Below are 24422 nucleotides of genomic sequence, written 5' to 3'. Positions count from 1 at the left end.
GAAAATACTTACACGTCTGAAATATACGTATGACTGAGTAAAATAATCGTGGCCGCGTGTTTTCTTTGTCTTCATTGTTGTCTTGATGAAATCCGATCCTTTAAAGTAGTATATAAAAAACTAAAAACACAGCTACACGAGATGACCTGTTTTCTTTATCTTCATTGCTGTCTTAATGGATTCTTATCAATGAAAGTAAATATAAAATAGCTAAAAACACTCCTAGCGAACCGTTGAGGCATTTAGCTAGACTGTATGACATATTCTCTATCTTCATTGCTGTCTTAATGGATTCCTATCAATGAAAGTAAATATAAAATAGCTAAAAACGCTCCTAGCGAACCGTTGAGGCGTTTAGCTAGACTGTATGACATATTCTCTATCTTCATTGCTGTCTTATTGATATGCGATCCGTGAAAGAGACATAAAATGATACTAAAAATACTGTCTTAGCCAAGCGTGGCTAGACGAGGCGCGTAGCTAGAAAAAGTGATCTGCTTCCTCATCTTGGATAGAGCCTTGGTGCGTTGCCAGCCATGCAAAAATAAATAAATAATCAAAAAGACACCTCTTCTTCCGAAATTGACCTCCCTTTTTGGCCTCTTGTCCTGTTTTTCTTTTGTTCGGAGCAGCGCTTGGCGGGCTTTTTTGTTGCTACTTTGTTTTAGTGCCCTTGAGCTGTCTCCCTTACTGTAAAAAAAAGTAAATAAATAAACAAAACTAAAATCACTCCCTTAGCTAAGTGTGGCTGCACGAGACGGGGCATATTGCTGGAAAAGGTGCATGCCTGTTTCATCATCTTCAGCGGAGCCTTGGTGCGTTGCCAGCCATGAGAAAACAATGGCACAGGAGAGGAGAAAACGAAGGAAAATATCTCCAAGGCGAAACGTAAACTTCGATTGTTTTTTATTTGCTTATTGCCGCATGAGAAGAGGCATTTAGCTAGACGCGATGCCCTGCTCGCTTCATCTCCTCTGCTGTGTTAGTGCTTTCCAGTCCATGAAAAAAGCGACATAAGAAGAAAAAAAAAAAACGAACGAAAACATCTTCAAATCGACCGTAAACTTTGCGAACCTTTCAGTGAATATAATGAGCCCTTTTTTCGTTACCTTTCTTCACGCTTTGTTTGAATTCTTCCTTTTTAAGAGAGTGATGATGCGCCTCGTGAATTCACTTTCGTACGTCAGATGAGAGAGAGAGAGAGAGAGAGAGAGAGAGAGAGAGAGAGAGAGAGAGAGAGAGAGAGAGAGAGAGAGAGAGAGAGAGAGAGAGAGAGAGAGAGAGAGAGAGAGAGAGAGAGAGAGAGAGAGAGAGAGAGAGAGAGAGAGAGAGAGAGAGAGAGAGAGAGAGAGAATATTTTTGTTAGGGGTGGATGTGTTATTTTCTCTCCTTGCCCTTTCTCCGCCAATGAAAATACTTACACATTCGAAATATATGATTGCGTAAAACATCGTGACCGCGTGTCTTCATTTTTTAACGGGGGCGGGGGAGGAGTGGAAGACCCAGCAGGTACTATAAGGGCAGGCGTGTCAAGGTAGTCACACCCTCCCACCAAGGCCTCTTCGATCCCTTATCTCGGGCGATGTTCCCTCTTCGAACCCCAGTAAGCCTCACAGTCAGGGGTCACACACACACACACGCACACACAGCAGGGTTACTATTTTCTTACACTAAGCGCAAGACTGAAGCACAGGTGTTCGCTCTCACGCTAATTCAAGTCGTAAAGCCAAAATCCTCTCACATTTGCAAGTCATTTATGCAAGTCGAGATTCAAACATCTCCTCCATCTCTCCCATCCCTCCCTTTCATCCCTGGACTCCCTTTCTCCCGCCTTCCTTACGAGTAGTTCGCCCCCTCCATCCCTTGTCTCCCTTCCTCCCTCCACCTACATTCACCCTTGCCATTCTACGCCCATTCAGACCACCACTATACGCCTCCTCCTGCCCTCGCCCTCACCGCAGGGACTCTCCACCTCCCTCCACCTGACCATCTTTGCCACCAGGTCACGAACGCGCCGCCCCGCCTTTCCCCTCACCCGCCAAACAGGTCCTTCGAAGGGCCCGCCGCTCGCCAACAGGTCAACCGCTGGTCACGCCGGCATGATCAGTGAAAAGAAGAGCTCAGAGGGATGAAGCAACCACTCTTAGGATGCCACCGCCCCTCTTCCTCCCTCCTCCTCCTCCTCTTCGGTACTCTCTCCAGCCCTTCTCCTCCGTCCCACTCCGGTTCTTTTTCCTCCTCCCTCCTTCCCTCCCACCGCCTCTCTGGCCGCTCGTTTAGTGGGCTGGTTCATGCGACATGCTCGTAACCTGCCTCCAAACACGCCAACCGCTTCCTCCTTCCTTCCTACACTCCGCTGCCCTACTTCCTCCTTCCTTCTTCCACTCTCTTTCACCCACATCCGTCAGTGGTGTGTGTGTGTGTGTGTGTGTGTGTGTGTGTGTGTGTGTGTGTGTGTGTGTGTGTGTGTGTGTGTGTTCTTCTCGCTCTTCTTGTTGTTTTTGTTCTTGTTTTGTCGTCAAACCTTTTCATTTATGCAGCTTCTGTTTTTTTTATTGTTTATATCATTCTCAGTTTATTTATATATATTACAATGACATATTTAATCTAGGTCATATATGTATTTTTTTTTAATTCGTCGGTTTTTTTTTTTTTCGTTACTGTTTCAACTTTCACATTTCGAAGTCTTCATTTGGAAAGAATGAACACGAAAAAAAAATCACTTCAATCTCTATTCACTTGACTATTTGGAATCTTTCACCACCACAACCACCACCACCACCAACAACAACAACAACAACTTCACCACTGTTACGGAAGTCACCACCACCACCACCACCACGCCCCCTGCACCCCCTCGTTGCAGTGCCGTGATTGACATCCGCCGTGATCACCTGCCTAATAATTACCTGTCGGAGGGTCACGCATCGCCACCCATCATGGTATCCTGTATGGGGCCACTCCCACCCTCCCTCCCTCCCCTCCAACCTCAGCACCTCCCTCTCTTTACTCCCCCTCCCCTCTCAGGACCACCCCTACTTCCTTTCCTCCCTTTCCTTCCTTTCCTCTCCTTTCTCTTTCACCGCCCCCTTTCCTCCCCATCTCCTATATTCTCTCCTTTCTCCTTATTCTTACCCTCTTCCCTTTTCCTTCTTCTCTTCCTTGTTTTCCTTTCCTTTCTTTACCTTCCCCTGCCCCATTTCCTCTCCCATTATTGTTGGTTTTGGTGTTAAGAGAGCCGGGTAGGACACGTAGTAAGGGGTTTAAGTTGGATAAATTCAGATTCAGCAAAGACATAAGCAAGAATTGGTGGATGAGTGGAACAGGTTCGGCAGTCATGTTGTGAGTGCCAATACGATCGATTGACCCACTAACCGACATCTTTAAGATGTCGGTAAATACTGGCTATGTGCCGAGCCTATGGAAAGTAGCTAATGTGACGCCGATTTTCAAAAAGGGGGACAGGTCATTTGCTTCAAACTATCGCCCAATTAGCTTAACATCGGTTATAGGCAAGATGCTGGAGTCCATAATAGCCAGGAACATTCGGGAGCATTTAGAGAAACAGCTTAATTCACGACTCGCAGCATGGGTTCACAAAAGGTAGGTCATGCCTCACCAATCTCTTGTCCTTCTACAATAAAGTATTTGAGGCGGTTGACAGAGATGAAAATTATGATGTAATCTATCTTGATTTTAGTAAAGCGTTTGACAAAGTTCCTCACCAACGACTGTTACTTAAATTACAGGCTCACGGAGTAGTGGGTAAAGTTTGAACTGGGTCAAGGCGTGGCTTAGCAATATGAAGCAAAGAGTGCAAATCAATGGTAAAAGATCTGACTGGGGATGTGTTACGAGTGGGGTCCCACAAGGATCGGTATTAGGTCCACTTTTGTTTATTATTTATATCAATGACTTAGATACAGGAATTAGTAGTGATGTTAGTAAGTTTGCAGATGATACCAAGATCGGTAGAGTAATTGAGTCGGATCAGGACGCTAGTATTCTCCAGGGTGAACTAAACAGATTGTATGACTGGGCGGATAAATGGCAGATGGAGTTCAATGTAGGGAAGTGTAGTATTTTGAGTGTAGGTAGGAACAACCCCTCACATAACTATTGCTTAAATGACACTCTCATAAGCAGGTCTGGGTGCGAGAGGGATTTAGGGGTCTTAGTGAGCTCTGATCTCCGTCCAAGGGCACAATGCATTCAAGCTAGAAATCGAGCAAATAGGGTACTGGGATTTATTTCAAGGAGCGTAAGCAACAGAAGCGCCGAAGTCTTCCTCAAACTATATTTAGCATTAGTTAGACCTCATCTTGACTATGCGGTTCAGTTCTGGTCACCTTACTATAGAATGGATATCAAAATGTTAGAATCGGTGCAGAGGAGGATGACTAAGATGATTCAGGGGTTGAGAAACTTGCCATACGAAGAAAGACTCAAACAGTTAAACTTGCATTCTCTAGAAAGGCGAAGGGTGCGTGGAGACATGATCAAGGTTTATAAATGGATGAAGGGCTTTAATAAGGGAGACACTCATAAGGTTTTGTTGGTAAGAGAGCCGGGTAGGACACGAAGTAATGGGTTTGAACTGGATAAATTCAGATTCAACAGGGACATAGGCAAAATATTGGTTTACAAACAGGGTGATGGATGAGTGGAATAGGCTTAGCAGTCATGTGGTGAGTGCCAATACAATTGTCACATTCAAAAATTGATTAGATAAATTTATGGACACCGATATTAGATGGGATTAGATACACGGGAGCTACACGGGAGCTTAGGTTCAGAGGAGCTGCCTCGTGCAGGCCTACCGGCCTCTTGCAGACTCCTATGTTCTTATGTTCAAGAAGAGGTTTGTTAAATTCATGAATAGTGAAGTTAGGTGGGGTTAGGCTTACAGGAGCTGCCTTATACAAGCCTACCGGCTTTGCAGACTACGTCCTTATGTTCTTAAGTTAAATTTTCCGTTTTCTTCATTCATTTTTCTTTCCACTTTCTCTCCTCATTCCGTTCACCGTATATATCTTCCTACCCTTGCCTTTTCTCTTTCCACCCTCTTTACCCATTTTCCTTTCTCCCTCTTTTTTTCTATCTTTTTCTTCTTTACGCCTTTCCGTTTTTCAAAACCATCTCACTCCCATTTTTTTCTCTTTCCCTTCCTTCCATTATCTTCTCTCTTTCACCCTGCATCGGCATCCTTCCTATTTTTCTCTTTTTCCATCGTACTTTTACTTTCCCTTCCTCTCATTTATTCCACCTTTCTTTCATTCCCCCTTCCTTCCGTTCTCCAAACTCTCTTTTCCTGTACTATTTCCTCTTCCCTTCCCTCACTTCCTCTCTTTCCCCATGCCTGCCTTCCGTCTCCCACATTCACAAACCTTCCTCTCTCTCCCTCCCTTTCCCTCCCTCCCTCCCTCCCTCGTCCCCTCCGTCATGCAGGCAACACAAGGAAGGCGTCATGGCTGTTTGGACGCCGATCAACGCCTGCTTTGGTGTGCGTGAAATATTCGGCTTTAAAGTCAACCTCGCGACGAATTGCATTATGGGTGGTGCGATCAGGTTTGGCAAGCGGTGGTGACGTGGTGGTGGTGGTGGTGGTGGCGGCTGTGTCGTTGTTGTTGTTGGTGGTGGGTTGTGGTAGTGGTTATGTGGTTTTAGTTGTGGTGGTATTGGTGGAGGTTGATGGTGCTGATGCTGGTGTCGTTGATGCAATAATGATGGTGATGATGGTAGTGGCGGCGGTGGTGGTGGTGGTGGTTCAGGTGGTGATTTGGTTATGATTTTGGTGATATTGGTTAAGAAATATTGGTAGTGGTTGATTTGGTTTACGGTTGTTTTATTGGTACAGTCGCAGTAATGGTGATGGTGGCGGTGGTGGTGGTGGTAATGACCTTGTGGTTGTGGTGGTAATATTGGTGGTGATTGATGGGGTTCATGATGGTACTGGTGCTGGAGTAGTTGCGGTAAGGATGGTGAAGGTGATGGAGGTGATGGTCTTACCTTTCCTCACGTACAACACAAACTAACAAACCAGCTATTCCACCTTTTTTTCATTCTCCCTTTCCTTCCGTTCTCCAAACTCTCTTTTCTTGTACTATTTCCTCTTCCCTTCCCTCACCACCTCTCTTTCCCCATGCCTGCCTTCCGTCTCCCACAAACACAAACCTTCCTCTCTCTCCCTCCCTCTCTCCCTCGTCCCGTCCGTATGTAACTAACCCGCTAGTCAGAAAATCAGCACACCGCCAGGCACATTTTTCAAATCATCTCCTGTGTCATGTTAACGGTGATTCTATTGTAGCAAGAGCGTGCCAGCCGAGGGGGAAGAGTCTACATAGCATCGTCCTCTCAGACACTTTCGGCTCTCACAACAAATATTTTCAAAGGCCAGAAAGGAGATGAGTCGGGTTCTCATGAGTGTTTTCCGCATTCACGTAATTGACTGCTCTTTCGGCCACCTCTTCGGATTCTTTACAGGAGCAGCGAATAGCGGGCTTTTTTATTGTTTCCTTTTTTTGTGTGCCTGTGTGCTGTCTCCTTTGCTGTAAAAAAAAAAAATCATGGTGCAGAAGCCTTGGCAAACTATCACTAAGCTCATATAACTACCATTGAAAGTACACACAATACCTACGCAAGCCTTTTCGCAGGACGTTTGAGAAAATGGGTCTATTTATGATGTTGGCTATACGTATTGTTGATAGCTGTGACAATCTCTACCTGCTTGATCTTCCCCGAGAACTAAGCGCTACAGTTGACAGTCGAGAGTTTTGAGTGTTTTTGCCGTTCACTTTCTCCCTCACAGCCAAGTAGCAGTTTATTCAAGTCTCCCCGTGCATCAGTGGAAAACAAGAGAGAGTGCGGCAGTCATGAGAGAGAGAGAGAGAGAGAGAGAGAGAGAGAGAGAGAGAGAGAGAGAGAGAGAGAGAGAGAGAGAGAGAGAGAGAGAGAGAGAGAGAGAGAGAGAGAGAGAGAGAGAGAGAGAGAGAGAGAGAGAGAGAGAGAGAGAGAGAGAGAGAGAGAGAGAGAGAGAGAGAGAGAGAGAGAGAGAGAGAGAGAGAGAGAGAGAGAGAGAGAGAGAGAGAGAGAGAGAGAGAGAAAGTCGTCAGAAATACAAGATTTATAAAGTCCCCCATGGAAGGGAATAACTCATTAATTTAAGTGCTCGGTCCATTCACAACAGCACTGCACTTATGAGCGCACACACACACACACACACACACACACACACACACACACACGTGGACAAACGAAACCATATAGCAATCAAGGAATGAAAGAATACTGAAAGCAGGTGGGCGCCGGAAACTTCCCCTAGGCGAGAAAGTCCCCCCCCCCCCTCCCCCCGCCAAGCATGAAGCATCCAAACAGCCTCCACTTAAAATATGCACACAAACGGCGTGATGCAATAGTGAGCGGGGAAGCGAGACTGCGACTAAAAGGGAAGGGCCGGGTACGCATAATAGGGTCATGCTGTAGGGAAAGATTTATGGCATCATCGAGTGAAGGGAGACTCATTGACGGGAAGCTTAATTGCCGGTGAAATGGCGGCGAGTTACGTATCGAGAGAATTGTGTGGAGGGCAGAGACACGCCTAAACATCACGAGGAGAGAAAAGAGAGCTCAGACAGACGAGTAGACGAGCTCAGAGAGAGAGAGAGAGAGAGAGAGAGAGAGAGAGAGGAGAGAGAGAGAGAGAGAGAGAGAGAGAGAGAGAGAGAGAGAGAGAGAGAGAGAGAGAGAGAGAGAGAGAGAGAGAGAGAGAGAGAGAGAGAGAGAGAGAGAGAGAGAGAGAGAGAGAGAGAGAGAGAGAGAGAGAGAGAGAGAGAGAGAGAGAGATATTACTACTTATTCCCGACAACCTAGTTAGGCGCTGATGGAGTGGGGGTCAAATGTTAAGTGTTCCGTAGCTCCGAAGGCTCGAGAGAATGATTGAGGGTTCGGGCGGGGCGGGCGACTGACAGATGGCTTGCAGTGACGCCAAATACGACAGGTAAACAGGAAAACAGGTAGGAAGGAACCTTTAATTAAAGAAGCCATTTGTTGTCAGAGAGAAAAATAATGAGCTAAGCGATGAATGATTATATTAATGGAACTTTTATTTAAGCGCTTATGATATAATTCCTACCTTTATTCCGTCTTTCAATAGCATAAGGAAGGAAGGGGAAAGGAGACTCAATGGCCTTCTCTTGTTAACTGTTTAAATGCTGTCAGTCTCATTCTTGTATTAGATCACTACGACTAGCGGCCATCTTAACTCATGTGAGAGAGAGAGAGAGAGAGAGAGAGAGAGAGAGAGAGAGAGAGAGAGAGAGAGAGAGAGAGAGAGAGAGAGAGAGAGAGAGAGAGAGAGAGAGAGAGAGAGAGAATAATTGCTAGCCTCAGAAGAAAAGGGAAAGAGAGAGAGCGTGAGAAATGTGTACCGGGAAGAGTGTGTGTGTGTGTGTGTGTGTGTGTGTGTGTGTATAATGATAATAATGATAATAATTAACGGTTTATTTAGTGTCATATGCAGCCAAGGGCTGAAAATATATATTAGAATTAAAGATTAAAAAGTAAAAATAATAATAGAACTGTAAAAGAGCACCAATGTAAAAGGCTTTGTGTAATATGATCAAAGAAAAAATATAAAATATAATAGGAAACATAACCAATGATAAAATTGGGGGAAATTATGGTTAAAAAAATGATAAAAGTGACTAGTGAAATAAGATAACTAGTTAAAACATCAATGGTGGTTAACAAGCTTGACTAGAGTGGGGACGGTGCTGTGCTTATAACGGTCGGTGGGGGCTCTAATAGGAGCTAGCTTGTTGGAGTTGCGTAGGGCTCGTCGAGGTGGTGGTGCGTCGGGGGGCAGCAAGTCGTGGTGGCGGGGGTTGTTGAGCAGCTTAAGCCAAACTTTTCAAGGCTGATGGTGTACTGGGTAGCGAGGGTGGTGAGGTGTGTGTGTGTGTGTGTGTGTGTGTGTATGTGTGTGTATTAGAAGAGAGGAGGTTACGTCAGTGTATAAATAGGAATAAAAATCGCAAATATCTGAAGTGATGCCGCTGTTTTGTCCTCGCCTCGAACCAGTGTCTGGCTATTCGCTGGGACCGTTAATGCAGTCTGGTTTTGCCCAACGTTAAAAAAGTAATGTGTGTTCCGTCCAGTTGGCTTCTCAGAGAGGTGACTTTTTAGCAGACAGGACTCTGGGACTAGTGACGGAGGGTTGCCAGGTGTACGTATGTCTTGCTCTGCTGTGGGAAACTTGTGGCGTCGTTGCGGACCATGGCGATCATCTCCCTCAGCTGCGTAGGTCACCAGACGTCTGCTGGGATGGCCATAGGCTTGGATAGCGTACCGTCAAAAGGATAACTATATAGTCATTTGTTTGTAACCGTATGATAATAGGACTGAATAGGTGTAAGAGGAAAGTGGATTTTGGTAATGACAGTATTTGGAGATTTAAATATAACTAAATTGTTGCCGATTTCTTAAAAAGGTGTAAAGAAAATCAAGTCTTTGTGCCCCCAGTTGGCGGCTCCCTGGCGGACGTGTTGCTGTCTGCCTCTTCTAGCCTGTAGTCAGCTCGCCCCTCCCTGATTATTTAGGTCATTAAGTCTTATTTTTTTCTCTTTCCCTCTTGAAGTGTTGCGACAGGTTACTCTGCCACCGCTAACCCATCCAGCATCCTCCTGTCGTGTGTCTCTTTGGCGACTGTTAATGCATCCCGGAGATTATAATGCCGACAGCAGAGAAGTCATCCCATGCATCACCTCCACTAATTAAAAATCGACAGGATTATATCTAACGCATCAAACACCCTTCACTTGATCTGCCGCATATACAGTAACATCCGAGGAAACCCAGGAAAGGTTGATGTATCTGGAAGCAAACCTGAACACTTCAGCAGCAGTGAACACACGGGAATTTCTAGTCTGGAGCGGTTGCCCTTGGATACTCCTGAAGCCTCGCAACATTTTTTCAGTCACCGCCGAGTGGCCTAAGACTACCCACATGCTGGCCCGCCGTGGCCCATACTTATAAAGCTAACACTTCGTCTCAGGCTCGTCTTAAGAGCCCAAACCGGCCCTGTGGAGTCCTATATCCTGGGTGTTAATCTGAGACGCGGCGCGAGTAGCTAAAGTTGGTCCCAGGCAGGCATAAGTCCTGGGTCTTCATCTGAGGCACCGACCTTCAAATGTAAACACTGCCCGGTGTTGCCAGACAGCCAGCGTGCCTCATCAAATCGTTTTACATTCAAACGCTCACTATAGTCTTACAAAACCATATTATTATGGATACGATGTACTTCTATTCAATACTTTCAAAATTTTAAGGAATCTTACTCATTGTTTTTTATATGAGATAACTGATCTCGCCGTTGTTGGCAACTTTACTTTCCCCATTACCAGTGGCGGCTGGAGCCCCAGCTAGGGTGCACACTCACCTCTGAGATGAGACATAAGTCAAACGCCTTACTTCTTTATAAGTATAAGACCACCCATCAACCTGGGCTTTAGATAACCTCTCCAAAGGGAGGCTCAAAGATGAGTTCCGGGGGGCAGCATGAGCCAACACAAGATGGCGCCACTATAAACACTCGCCTGCGCCAGAACGGGCTGGCCGACCATCAGGCCCCACCGGGAAGAAGCCTTGAGCCGACCATCAGGCTCCACCAGGAAGAAGCCTACCGGCGCAATAGGCCGCGACGTAAAAAAAAAAAATCATCTTTACGGTAGCAGGGGTGCCTCTTGCCCATGCTAATTTCACCTGTTTCCATAAGTAACCAGAGAAACAGTAGAGTACAGAGACAGTGCGGACTATCTCCATTCTAGAAAACCTATCCTTCATCATACTGACCCTCGAAACGTCACTCTCCATCTCAGCTCTCTCTGCCAGCGTAATTGTTAGAGCTTAATTGTTCACACCTGCATCTCTACCAACGTCAGACCCTAAAAGAACAGGAGTGTTAGTTGGACTGCCAAGTTGTTGCCTCTTTTGCTTCCATCCCTCGCAGCAAAAGTAGTACGTAACCTGACAGCCTCAAAACCAGAGAAAGGCATGCCAAGGGGAGTGGCTAAAAGTGCGTCGCGAGGGAAGCCTCCCCGTCTGCCACCTGGTGTGTGCACATGTCAGATAATCTGAACAGAGCTGGGCGGACAACCTCGCCCTCGGGATCGGTGCTCAGGGGCTACAAAATGATCTTTCAGCAGACGGTGTGCAGATGTGATAGTGGGCTTGTTTTAGACACACACACACACACACACACACACACACACACACACACACACACACACACACACACACACACATGCAAACACACACACACACACACACACACACACACACACACACACATGCAAACACGGGCGCACACACATACATACAAACAAGCACAAACAATCCGGCATGACATAAGCGTAACGACTGCATCATGATACCTTGCACGCGAAAGATCACATGTGTGTGTGTGTGTGTGTGTGTGTGTGTGTGTGTGTGTGTGTGTGTGTGTGTGTGTGTGTCATTACTCTTCGTGCCCAGGCTCTGTGACACCAGCGCGCCCTGTTCAGCTCCCACGGGTCGCTCATCCCAATTAGTACACAGACTCAAGGGCCACGCTTGGAGGAGAATAATGAAAGCCTCCCAACGCTGACATCTGGGAAAGGTTATCAATACGTTGGACTGGATTAACCTATGTTGCCTCTGGACTGTGACACTGATTTGATTAATACTTTTCTCAATCTGGGAAATACCAAGACAACACGGGAACAAAATTTGATTCCTGCTTATTTGGAACTCGTATTTCATTTGAGCCACATATACCTCGTCTTTTTTTCTCTCTGTTTGTCTGTCTCATTAAAATTGCCTCGTAGCCCTTGACCCAACTCCATTTCTTGTGAGGTTTGAGGGACGACAGTGGGAGGAAGGAGAGGTGAAGGTTTTGAGTAGTGGTAGTGTGTGGGAGAAGGAAAAGGGAACACTCCTCACCCCTTCGTTCAGCTCAGCCGCGAGATGGGAGTGGGTAGAACGGCAAGGTGGAGGTTGAACTGAAAAAGAAACTGAAGCGAAAAAAAAAAGCTGGAAAGTTTAATTTACTCAGCGCAGCATCTGTGGTCATATGCCGGAGAGAGACAGGAGGGGGAAGGAATTATAAGAGAAGGGAACAGATCCCAGGAGACGGGACACAACCCCCGATTAATACCTGGTACCCATTCAATGCTGGGTGGACAGGGGCGTAGGGTATCGGAAAAGCCGCCCAAATTTTTTCCACTCCGCCCGGGAATCGAACCCGAGCTCTCTCGACCTGAAGCGAAAGGAAAACGGGGAAGAAGAATGGCGAAGTAGAGTGTGGGAGGCAGGGAGGAGGAGGAGACGACATTAATGAGAAGAGGAAAAGGTGAAAAGATGGAGACGAGAGAGAGAGAGAGAGAGAGAGAGAGAGAGAGAGAGAGAGAGAGAGAGAGAGAGAGAGAGAGAGAGAGAGAGAGAGAGAGAGAGAGAGAGAGAGAGAGAGAGAGAGAGAGAGAGAGAGAGAGAGAGAGAGAGAGAGAGAGTAAAATTATGAAGGAAGAGTCAAACCGGTTTCATGAAGTCGCTGTTTAGGGAATTTAATGATCATAAGATTTTAGAATTTTCGCAAACCTTTTCCAGCTGCAGGTGAAAGGTGTGATTCATTTATAGTTGGTGAAATGCCCTGGACTTCTTTTTTTTATGGGGGGGGGGGGGGGGATGAGTGTGTTTAGGTGTGCCATATGGTGACTCGTGTGTGTGTGTGTGTGTGTGTGTGTGTGTGTGTGTGTGTTTGATGGTTTTATTGGAGTTCGATTCAAGAGGAAAAAAATATTGGTAAGAAAGTTATATAAGCAGATGAGAGAGAGAGAGAGAGAGAGAGAGAGAGAGAGAGAGAGAGATGCCAGTAACAGCACCTTTAATACTGTTCTTCATGCCAATGCGAACGTTTATCAGTTATCCGTATGTAATTTATTTTAGATCACTTCAAGGTAGATTTGTCGAAACATCACGATAATCATCATGCTGTCAGTCATTCTATCTTACAAGAATACAAATTACAGTCTTCTTTATATTCCTGGACACGACGTGTAAACAGGGATCCGGATGCAGAAATGACTGAGTACAAGAAAATATTGCACTGATATAGACTGCTTATTGGACACACTGACTCTCATGACTAACAACACATTCGCAGGTTTAAACATAGTGTGTGGGAGCAGCATCCACCCTTCCATCTCACTGGGCCGTCCGTGCTCTTCATCCACCGACTGTAAACATTAGATAGCTAAGAGTGAATGGGAACTGCACTCCTCATAAGTAAATAGCAAACGTCATAGAACTCTGCTGCCGTGAATGTTACAGGTACCGGTTATATTGGCGGCAAAAACGACAACCTGTACTAGTCATCGGTATATATGAATACTAATGGTTGTCAAACTCACTAGATTGCTCTACGAGGCATAGCACGCTTACAACGGTGAATTGAAGGGATTGAAGTTTCTCGAACGTTCAACATACAATCAGCGCCTCACCACCGAGACTGATTCCTTGAGATCACACCCTCTCCGCGGAGCGTCCTTGGTGGCGTCATTCAGCAGGAAGTGGGGAGTGCATGCCATCGGGAGAGCAGCGTGATGCAGGGCTTTGTTCAATGGCTCATCCTGTGCATCCCCGCCGCGCCTCACTGGCTGCGACGCTCCCCAACATCCTGCCGCTCAAGCCACTGGAACGTCCTTTCTAAACACTACTTAGAATTTTGGCACTAGGAAAATTGTCCAGTAAATGTCCTTTCATTAAAATCTGTTCAAGAGATTGATTTTCCAGCTATCATTTGAGAAAATATCAAAGTTAGAATTTGCGTCTAGTACCATATCTAAGTTGCTGTAAACAGCTCACCTGAACACATCAAACTCATCCATCTGTTTAAAGATCACAATTGATAATTTAGATTAGGAATGAATGACTGGTATTAAGAATCACGTGTCACTACTATATGCACGTAACTAGATATCTGTCGTATGAATCAGTCGGATGTCTGTTGGCTTACATTAAAAACCCTGGCGTTAATTACGTCTCAGCAGCTACCTGGGCAGCAGCAGCATCCCTCGTGGCGAGAGCGAGGCTCCCGATCTGTCTGGGACACTTCCTCGCCGCGGGTTATGCACACAACACTTGCCAAACACACACCCGCGTCTCGCCTCTTCCATACCCAGGCGACTCTGGCCCGAACTTACAAAGCGATTCTAGGGCGAAAAACAGCCAAGCTATACTTAGCGTGCACCCACTCTGGGGGATGGGATGCTGAACGGCTGAAAAAATCTGCTCCGGGAAACGCTGTCATGTGAAGACAAAATCTGACAGCAATGAAGACGGAGTTGGTCGCTTCCTGCAGCTGTTGTTGTCCTTGAGTCCCGGCGACGACATGGACGTTACAGACACTATTTTCATCGTAATTTGTAATCTCACTCATTTTTATTCCAACTGGAGAGCACCAGCACTCACATGAACAATTTACACCGCGTGGGGTTGGCATTCATACCCCTTCAGTCTGTTGTGGTGATGGCTGTGGTGGCAAGGATGGTGGTGGCGGTGATGGTAGTGGTGGCAATGGTTGTGGTGGAGGTATAAAAAATATATAGTGATGGCATTGGTGGTGGTGGTGGTGGTAGCCATTCCCTGAGTGTTCTTTTACTACTCAGACGCGACGCGGCGCCTCGCGGCACGAGAGTAAGACAAACATTTATTATTCAAACTCCCTCGTTATAACATTGCCACGGCAATCTGCACCTTAATATTGTATGCTAGACACGACACAAGTGCAATTATCTTTCAAATTAACAGAAGACGTGTTTTGCAAATTCCGACGTGGCGGGACGATAGATCATGCTGATGCAAAAGAAAGCAAAAAAGCGAGGATAATAGAGTATAAAACAGAGCAATATTTCTTTCATTTAGTAAGCAGGACGCGCTCCGCCGACAGACAGATTGACTGAATGCAGCTCCGGCATGCATTATGATAAGAAACCTCCTCCTCCTCCTCCTCCTCGATACACAGCCTCATGTATATTGCAGTAACAGCAGCAGCAACCTTGAGGGGCCTTAGGAGAGGGTTGGTAATACTGCACTGGTTCTTACCCGTCTCCTGCACACGTGTCACCTGCCACTCCTTGCGTCCCTCCCTCCAGCCATCACCTCCTCCTCCTCCTTCTCTCCATCACACCATCTTTCGTCTTCCATTTCACTACCACCTCATATTTTCTTCTCTCTTCCCATCACCTCCTCCCCTCCATCATCCCATATACTCTGCACCAGCCTCTTTCCTTCTTCCTTATCTTATTCCCGCATCTCCTACTTCTTCCTTTATACTCGTCCTGCACCTCTCCATCACCATCTTTCACCTTGAGACAAACAAAGATAACATTTTCTCCTTCTTTTGTCTTTGCACTCCTCACTCCCAAACAGAACAAGAATCAAAGAAAAAAAAGACGGAGAATAAGAAAAAGAGATTAACATTCCTTGAAGCAAAATGAGCAAGAAAATAATGAACGGAAACGAGAAGAGAAGAGGAAGGGAAGGGGATGAGGTAGAAAACAAATCGATGAGACGTGACGCCCAATAAAAGTTGAGGTGAAAAAACGCTATAGGATGAAGGGGGCGGGGTTGGCGGGCCTTGAGTGACGGTAACAAGGCGTCGTGATGAAAGGGAATGTTTAGGGGAGTCAGTGTGGGAGGGGAGGAAGGAGAGGAAAACTATACTAACCTCAAGGTGAGCATCCGTCATTATCTTCCTCTCCAGCTAACAGGCAGCATCCTCTTACGGAACAATTTAGGAGAAGATTCTGTAATTGCGTGGTACGTAAGAATAATATACATTCCGACCGTTTTTAACTTTGCCAAAATTCAGACTAATGAGCTTGTCCATAACTCGCCTCATTTTCCCCGCAGAGTTAAGAACAATCACTCTGGTTTAGCCTGAGCATCATTACCGCAGAGTATTCCATGAGTTAATATGGTGATTTGCGAATTCATTATTTTTCCTTCCTCTTTGTTGTGATGAGTGATCTGAAACCTAGAGTGACCTGCGTGTTGTGTAAGGTGAAACGATGGAGGAGAAGGAGGAAGAGAAAGAGATAGAGGAAAAGGGGAGGAGGAGGAGGAGGAGGAGGAGATCTGGACATATGCATAGAAGTAAGCACCCTCGCTCTCAAAATATAGAAAAAAAAATTTTCCATTTGAGAGAGAGAGAGAGAGAGAGAGAGATTTACATAGATTTACATAGAAAATCAGACCACACAGACCCCATGGTCCAGACTTGGTGGTCTGTCCTTAAACCTAAGTGATTTTACATTAATCAGAAGACTCCAAAACGTTGCATTTCTACTCTAGTTGATATTAAGTTGAAGGAAGTGACGGTCGAGCTTATTTTTGAAGGAGTCAATCGTGTTACACTGGACCACTGATGATGGGAGCTTATTCCATTCTCGCACTACAACGTTGGTGAAGAAAAATTTGGTGCAGTCTGAATTTACTTGTCTACATCTGAGTTTTACGCCATTGTTCCTCGTGCGCAAAGTGTCATCGATCATAAACAATGTTGATCTGTCTACATTCGTGAAACCATTAAGTATTTTAAAACATTCGATCAGTTTTCCTCGGAGGCGACGTTTCTCAAGAGAGAACATGTTAAGGGTAGAAAGCCTTTCTTCGTAGGATTTGTTGCGCAAGGAAGGGATAATTTTCGTTGCCCGACGCTGAACACCTTCTAATTTAGCAATATCCTTTGCATGGTGAGGAGACCAAAACTGTACCGCATATTCCAAGTGGGGTCTGACTAAACTGTTGTAGAGCGGGAGTATTACATCTTTATTCTTAAATAAAAGTTTCTTTTAATGAAGCCCAACATTCTGTTCGCTTTATTTGCTGCATCGATGCATTGCTGTGAGAATTTGATGTTTGACACGATTTTGACCCCAAGTCCTTGACGCATTGAACGCTTTTGAGTTTAATGCCGCGCATTTCGTAATCAAACTTTTATTCCTCGTTCCAACTTGAAGGACCTGGCACTTGTCTACGTTAAAGGGCATCTCCCATCTATCCGACCAAGTTGAAATTTTGTGCAAATCCTCTTGGAGGCTTTGCCTGTCTTCGTCAGTGAGAACCGAGTTACCAATCTTTGTGTCGTCTGCAAATTTACTAATGCGGTTATTGAGTCCAACATCCACGTCGTTGATGTAAATAATGAAGAGCACTGGGCCAAGAACTGAGCCCTGAGGGACGCCACTAGTGACAGGCGCCCACTCTGAGTTAAATCCGTCAATCACTACTCTTTGTTGTCTGTTGCTCAACCAATTCGCGATCCATTGGTTTACCTGACCGTCAATACCTATTTGTTTTAATTTGTAAAGTAATTTATGATGCGGACTTTATCAAACGCTTTCTGAAATCAAGATAGACTACGTCCAGTGATTTGGTTACGTCATAAACAGTGAAGAGGTCGTTATAAAGGTTAATAGATTTGATAGGCAGGATCTTTTGTTTCGGAAGCCATGTTGTGAGTCCCCAATTAATGAGTGGCTTTCAAGGTAACTCACAATTTTGTCTCTAATTATGCCCTCAAGTAGCTTACCTACAACCGAAGTTAGACTAATGGGCCTGTAATTACCTGGTACTTTTTTGTCTCCTTTCTTAAAATCGGTGTCACGTTAGCCTTTTTCCAATCTGAAGGGACAATGCCTTGTCGCAAGGACATATTGAATACGGTTGTGAGGGAGGAGAGTATTTCGCTCTTTGTTTCTTTCAGCAGAGTTGGATATACTTTATCAGGTCCAGGACTTTTATTTGTTTTAAGTGATTTGAGGGCTTTAAGGACTTCATCGGGTTTTATTTCAAAGTTAGACAATGCATGCTCAGGATTTACATTAGTACTGGTGTTGGTGGTGGTGGTGGGAGGACTGTTATTATTAAACACCGAGGAAAAGTAATTATTTAATAGGTTTGCAACGTGTTGGCTGTCAGTCACTAGTGCACCGTCGCTGTTTATTAAAGGTCCAATTCCACTTCTGATCGCCTTTCTGTTGTTTATGTAACTGAAGAAGGATTTCGGATTATTTTTACAGTTGGCTGCAATATTTTCTTCATATCTACGCTTTGCCTGATGCACAAATCTTATTACTCGTCGCCTTGCATCCTTGTCAATTCTAATCTAGTCCGTCGGGCTTTGGTCTATCAATAACCTGTAAGACAATTTTCTCCTTGACTGAGTGTTTAATTTCGCTATTAAACCAAGGTGGACTTTTATTAGTGTTAATTCGCTTCGCACAAGGGGACAAATGTGTCCTGCTGCGTGAGTAAGTAATTGTTAAAGGTTAGCCAGGCGTCCTCTGCATTGCCGTCATCTGATAGTTGCATATCTATTAGTTTTCGTCGGATTTCTACGAAGTTGGCTCTTTGGAAATTGGGCACCTTAACTTTATTTTCAGTCACCGATGTTTGAGCTCTAATGTCAACGCGCACTAGTTTATGAACGCAGGAACCGAGGTGTTCTCCTACCGTGACATTACTGACTAGGTTATCTTGGGTCGCTATAACAAGGTCAAGTATGTTATTTTGTCGAGTTGGTTCAGAAACCATTTGGCTTAGATAATTTTCCTCTAGAAATTCGATCATTCTATGGGACTCACCTTCTGTACCCGACAGTGTCGCCCAGTCGATATGGGGGAGGTTAAAGTCTCCTAGTATCAGTGAGTCGCTGTTATTAAGTGACTGCCTTAAGACGCTGTACATTTCAAGATCGCCATCAAGTGATTGCCCCGGAGGCCTGTAAGTGACAGATATATTTAAATTGACTTTTGCAATGTTTACTCGCACGCACAAATGTTCAACGTTACTGTTTCTTGGTGTTTTGTCAGTAGGTTGCAAGTAGCTTTTGACAAAAGGGCGACACCACCCCCTCTACGGTTTACACGATCATTGTTGAAGAATCTGTAGCCATCTATGTTGTATTCGGAACTTAAATCAATATTAGTGGTGTCGATAAATGTTTCGGTTATAGCAATTACGTCAAAGTTTTCTGTCAGAGCAAGACATCGCAGTTCATCAAATTTGTTTCTTAGGCTACGCGCATTGAAACTAAGGACTCTTAGGTTATCTTGAAGCTTGGTAATAGAGTTACTGGAGGGTTCAATGTTACGAGTCTGTTGCGGTGTGAGGTGTCTATTTACACGGGCGGGATGGAAGGACGTGGCTGAGAGTCGTTTTTGTTGTTCGGGCGTTACGTACGGCGTTGTTGAGGAGCCTTCCAAATCTGGCTGCCCCGATGGGGACAGGTGTATGTCCCTTTGAAAAGTCTACTCTGGCCGTAGAAATCGTTCCAGGCGTTAAAGAATTCGACGTCAAGCTCTCCGCAGAGAGTCTGCAGGCGGTTGTTGAGGCTGAAGGCCTTACTGTAGAAGTCGCCCTCATCCCATGTCCGTGGTAGAATTCCTGAAATCAAAATATTAGGGGATTTAGTCTTATACTGCTGGATGAGCCTACGGTACTTGTCCAGCAGTTCCTCAGACCGGGTCGTGGTGACGTCGTTTGTACCTGTGTGGAGAACAAAGAGTGAGTCATTAGAGGCCTCAGCGGAGACCTCGTCCAGGGCAGCTGTGATGTCGTCAACACCAGCTCCAGGATAACAGTAGTTACGCCTACGACGGGGGACTCTGCCACAGAATTCAACCACCTGATGGCGAATCATAGAGTCACCGACCAAGAAGGTGCTCTGTTCCTCGTCCTCCTCCTCCAGTATGGCAAATCTGTTGTAGCAATGAGTAGGATAAATGGCTCTAGGGGCGGGTCTGGCTCCTCCTCTCACGGGGGTGAAGCATTCAGCGTCAGCTCTACCGGTTCCCTGTGACGTGCCTTCTTCGGAAGGTGGCTGGGCATCGAGTGCAGGTGAGGAGGGTGATGAGGCGTCAATTGCAGGAGGGGCGACGATGTTGGACTGGATAAACTCCTGCAAGGAGAGAGAGAGAGAGAGAGAGAGAGAGAGAGAGAGAGAGAGAGAGAGAGAGAGAGAGAGAGAGAGAGAGAGAGAGAGAGAGAGAGAGAGAGAGAGAGAGAGAGAGAGAGAGAGAGAGAGAGAGAGAGTAAAGGGGGGAGGGCATTGGTTGAGAGGTCAGGCGCGGGTCGAGGGAGAAGGGACGGAAGGTAAAGACGAGCAAAGGGCAACGCACACCCAAAATATAATAATAATAATGAAAATAATAATAATAATAATAATAATAATAATAATAATAATAATAATAATAAAAATAGTTATGATAATAAAGTTGGGTGAAAAAGTGAACAACCGCAACTCTTCCTCCTCCTCCGCCTCCTCCTGCTCTTCCTCCTCCTCCTCCTCCTCCTCCTTTCTTCCACCATCACAAGGTCAGGCGGACACACACACACACACACACACACACACACACACACACACACACACACACAGAGGAGCCCCACCTTTGTTTTGTTCACTTTGTTATTGTCATACTCTCTCTCTCTCTCTCTCTCTCTCTCTCTCTCTCTCTCTCTCTCTCTCTCTCTCTCTCTCTCTCTCTCTCTCTCTCTCTCTCTCTCTGTGTGTGTGTGTGTGTGTGTGTGTGTGTGTGTGTGCATCGTAACATTCAGACATACAGAGCTCAAGGTCACATTGAACTGTTTGCTAAATAGTCAATTCTTACAGCGGTGTTTGCCTCTTCGCTCCACCAGACGTTTCCTTCCTGCCTTTCTCTTCCTTTCTTTCTCTCTCTCTTCCTTTCCATTCTTCTCCTTTCTTCGGTTACATGTTATCCTCTCCTGTCAATCTTCCTCCCTTCCTGCTTCAAAATGTACGCACCTTCTTCCCAGCTTATCCCTCCTCCTCCTCCTCCCCCCCCAACACTGGATCCCCGGTATGAGTTCACCCTCCCTCCTCCTTACCCCTGAACTCCCCTTCCTCCTTCACTTTGCCTGCAGCTCTACCCGCTACTCCTCGTGTCTCTTCTCTCCCTCCTTCCCTCCGTCCCTCCCTCCCTCCTCCACCCAAGGAAGAAATGCCTCGGGTAATCATTATGGTCCATTAGCCCTCCAAGGACGACCCTCCCCTCTTCCTCTCTCCTTATCCTCCTCCTCCTCCTCCTTCTTCTTCTCCTCTGCCTCCTGAATTGTCTTCCTCCTGTGATTCTCATTTCCAGCTCCTGTTCCTCCTTTATTTACTGCCTCCTGTGTGATTTTACATTTTTCCCTTCTATTTCTCTTTTATTTTTATTTTTTATTCTTTTTTTATCTTTTTTTTCTTCTTGTTATTCTTGCTTCTGTTATTATTATTATTATTCCTTTACTTCTCCTTCTTCTTTTTCTTCTTTCTTCTTCTTCTTATTATTATTATTATTATTATTATTTTTCTTTGTCCTTATTGTTCTTGTTTTCGTTCTTATTCTGCTTTACTTCTTGTTTTATTCTTTCCTTTTTCTCCTTCGTTCTCCAGTATTACGTGCTTTCTTTAACTCTTCCAGTCTCGTTCTCCTTTTCATTTTATCTTCTTTCATTTCCTCCTCCTCCTTCTCCTTCTCCCTCGACGCCTCTGAGATTAGCTGCCTCCCATGATTATCCCGGAACACTTCCTCCACGCGACTCAACGGTTGTGTCACCATTATCATGCCACAATTATGCTATTTGTATTTTTTTCGCCTGGCTGATACATGTGTTAGAAGCGAGTTGTGCTTGTGGCTTGTTTCCCCCCTCGCCCCGCTTTTCCCCGCCCTACAACACCTATTCCTACCCTGACTGTCCTTCCCTCGATCATCAGTCATTTCAAAGCTGCTGGATGGGAGTGATGAGCGTCCTATGAATAAAATGCATTGATTAGTTGAATATCGTTTTTCGGGGGTCACTGAAGTGGGAGCAACGTGTTTTTGGCTCTTTTTCATTACTTTGTCTTGCTATTGTTGTGTTTCCTTCACCGTAAAAAAATATCGAGTAAAATTTCCCTGCTATAAATCTTGAGTAGAGTGTAATGGACCACTTTGGGAACTAAAGTACATTGATATATGATGTAGAAGTAAGCAGAACAGAAATCAGCAGTCAGAAATATTTGAAATGAAATAGTAACTTTTCAATTTTCCTAACATGACTCAGAGAAGGCGCGTGTAGACGTCGCCCGTAGAATACAGATTGTGTTGATTGTTAATCCTTGGAATACTTTCGGTGACATTCACGTGCTTTTACTATCACCCATTCATGCCCGATGCCTCAGCCTGCTCGCCCATGCTGTCCAGGTGACGCCAGTGACCCAGAAACACTGATATCAAATTATGACACTCGTATTTTTCTCCGTCCCTCCAGTCCTTTCCCTCTCCCCATTCACCCCGTCAGCTGTCGGCACCCACGTCCCTCTGTTCTTGCTTATCTCCCTCCATCTCGCTCCCTTTGATCCAACACACTTTTTTAGGAGGAAACAGAATGCATGTTTTCTCCTTCATCCTGAATGGCCGTCACTGCTGAGCGTTGTAAAGGCGTCGTCATGGCTACCAGCCATAGTGAAACCAAATTGTCGAGTCCGTTTTGGCTTTGGCTCCCGAGGGTCCATTTCTCCCCTCTGTTCTGCCACACAGTCCGAACACCTATTATTTCCTCTCATATGTTACCCAAAGCTTACATATGAGAGGAAGAGGTAGGTGTTGGGACTGTGTGGCAGAGCAGAGGGGAGGAAAGGACCCGCGGGAGCCTACGCCAGATCGGCCTCGACATATTTGGAAGACTATAGTGCTGTTATGCAAGGCAAATGTAAGTGTATTTTCACCAGCTGCAGTGCAATAACCGACCAGAGAAATGAGCGTTTAAAATTATATATATATATATATATATATATATATATATATATATATATATATATATATATATATATATATATATATATATATATATATATATATATATATATATATATATATATATATATATATAAGACAAAATTCCTAGATCTACTTCATCCTCGACACCCAAGCTATTGATGGTGACCACTATTCCCGGCGCTATCAGACATTTCAATAACTGAAGAGCTCTAAAAAAGAGACGAGGAAGAGTCGCACTCCACTTCTTACAAGACTTGAAAAAATGCACTAATACTCCACTCAAAAGAGAATGCTACCAAGAAGCCAGCCGTTAGTAGCTAACGGCTGGCTTCTTGGTAGCATTCTCTTTTGAGTGGAGTATAAGTGCATTTGTAAAAACCACACTCCATATAAAAAGGATACTTAAAAACAAACAATGAAAAATAACCCCCATAATGCTCAGCAAAAAGATCTCCGAAAAGTGAAAAGAACGGGAGAAAAAGTGTAAACATTTTCTCTCCGCGTCTTAAAACCGAAAAAAAAAAAATCGCTGAGGCTGAGCAAATCGTCGCGTCGCGTCATGGCGCGTGATCAAACACCGGGAATCATGTACAGAGTGTGTGTGTTTTTCCTTCCTTTTTCAGTCTCTCTCTCTCTCTCTCTCTCTCTCTCTCTCTCTCTCTCTCTCTCTCTCTCTCTCTCTCTCTCTCTCTCTCTCTCTCTCTCTCTCTCTCTCTCTCTCTCTCTCTCTCTCTCTCTCTCTCTCTCTCTCTCCACACACACACTAGCCTTTGGTCAAGCGGGCTGGGTAATTTCAACGCCGTAATAAGTAGTGACCTAAATTGGGAGGGTGATAAAACCGGCCCTGTAGTACCTCGCATGGTATCTTGTAATATTTGTTTTGTTTATCATCTCAAGCTCTGGACAGTATTCGCAGATAGGTCGGTGACAGACTATTGGCCACCCTGGATAGTGTTCGCAAAGGGGTTGGTGCCAGAGTATTTGTTTTGCTGACCACCTTAAGCCCTGGATAGTGTTCGCAGAGAGGATGGAGAAAGACTGTGGGGGAAATGATCCTTGTTTCCACATTACTCTCAGGCGCCGGAATTTGTGATATCAGATAATGTGTCAGAGAGAGAGAGAGAGAGAGAGAGAGAGAGAGAGAGAGAGAGAGAGAGAGAGAGAGAGAGAGAGAGAGAGAGAGAGAGAGAGAGAGAGAGAGAGAGAGAGAGAGAGAGAGAGAGAGAGAGTTCAGTCTGTCCCACTGAAGTAATATAGGTTACAGCCAGTCGTACACACTAGCTTTCTTACCTTTCTTCCTTCCTCGTGTGGCTGGGTGCTGTCAAAAAAGTTTTTCCTCCTCTGCGCAACACAATAAAATTCCTTCTTTGCACAACTATTCCCTGTCTGTACCACTTCACAAGTCTCAACAAATTCACAGGTGCAGATCCATGCGACTGTCACCACTATTATCACCGGTTAATGCCAAGTTAGGTATCCATGAGTGTTCCCAAGCGTCACTGACATCCACCTCCCTTCACGTCTCAAACTGCACTACTTGAACCAGACGAGGCGCAGCGCCAGCGC

At 45.2% G+C, this 24422-nt stretch overlaps 1 pseudogene; it reads right to left on the bottom strand.

The window, feature by feature from the left end:
- The window catches only part of LOC127004887 (uncharacterized), a 142183-nt pseudogene extending 117761 nt beyond the window's left edge, over window positions 1-24422 (bottom strand).

This window comes from Eriocheir sinensis, chromosome 3 (assembly GCF_024679095.1).
Source record: "Eriocheir sinensis breed Jianghai 21 chromosome 3, ASM2467909v1, whole genome shotgun sequence".
Taxonomy (NCBI): domain Eukaryota; kingdom Metazoa; phylum Arthropoda; class Malacostraca; order Decapoda; family Varunidae; genus Eriocheir; species Eriocheir sinensis.
Note: the sequence above shows the minus strand (reverse complement) of the source record. Positions and strands in the feature narration are given on the sequence as shown.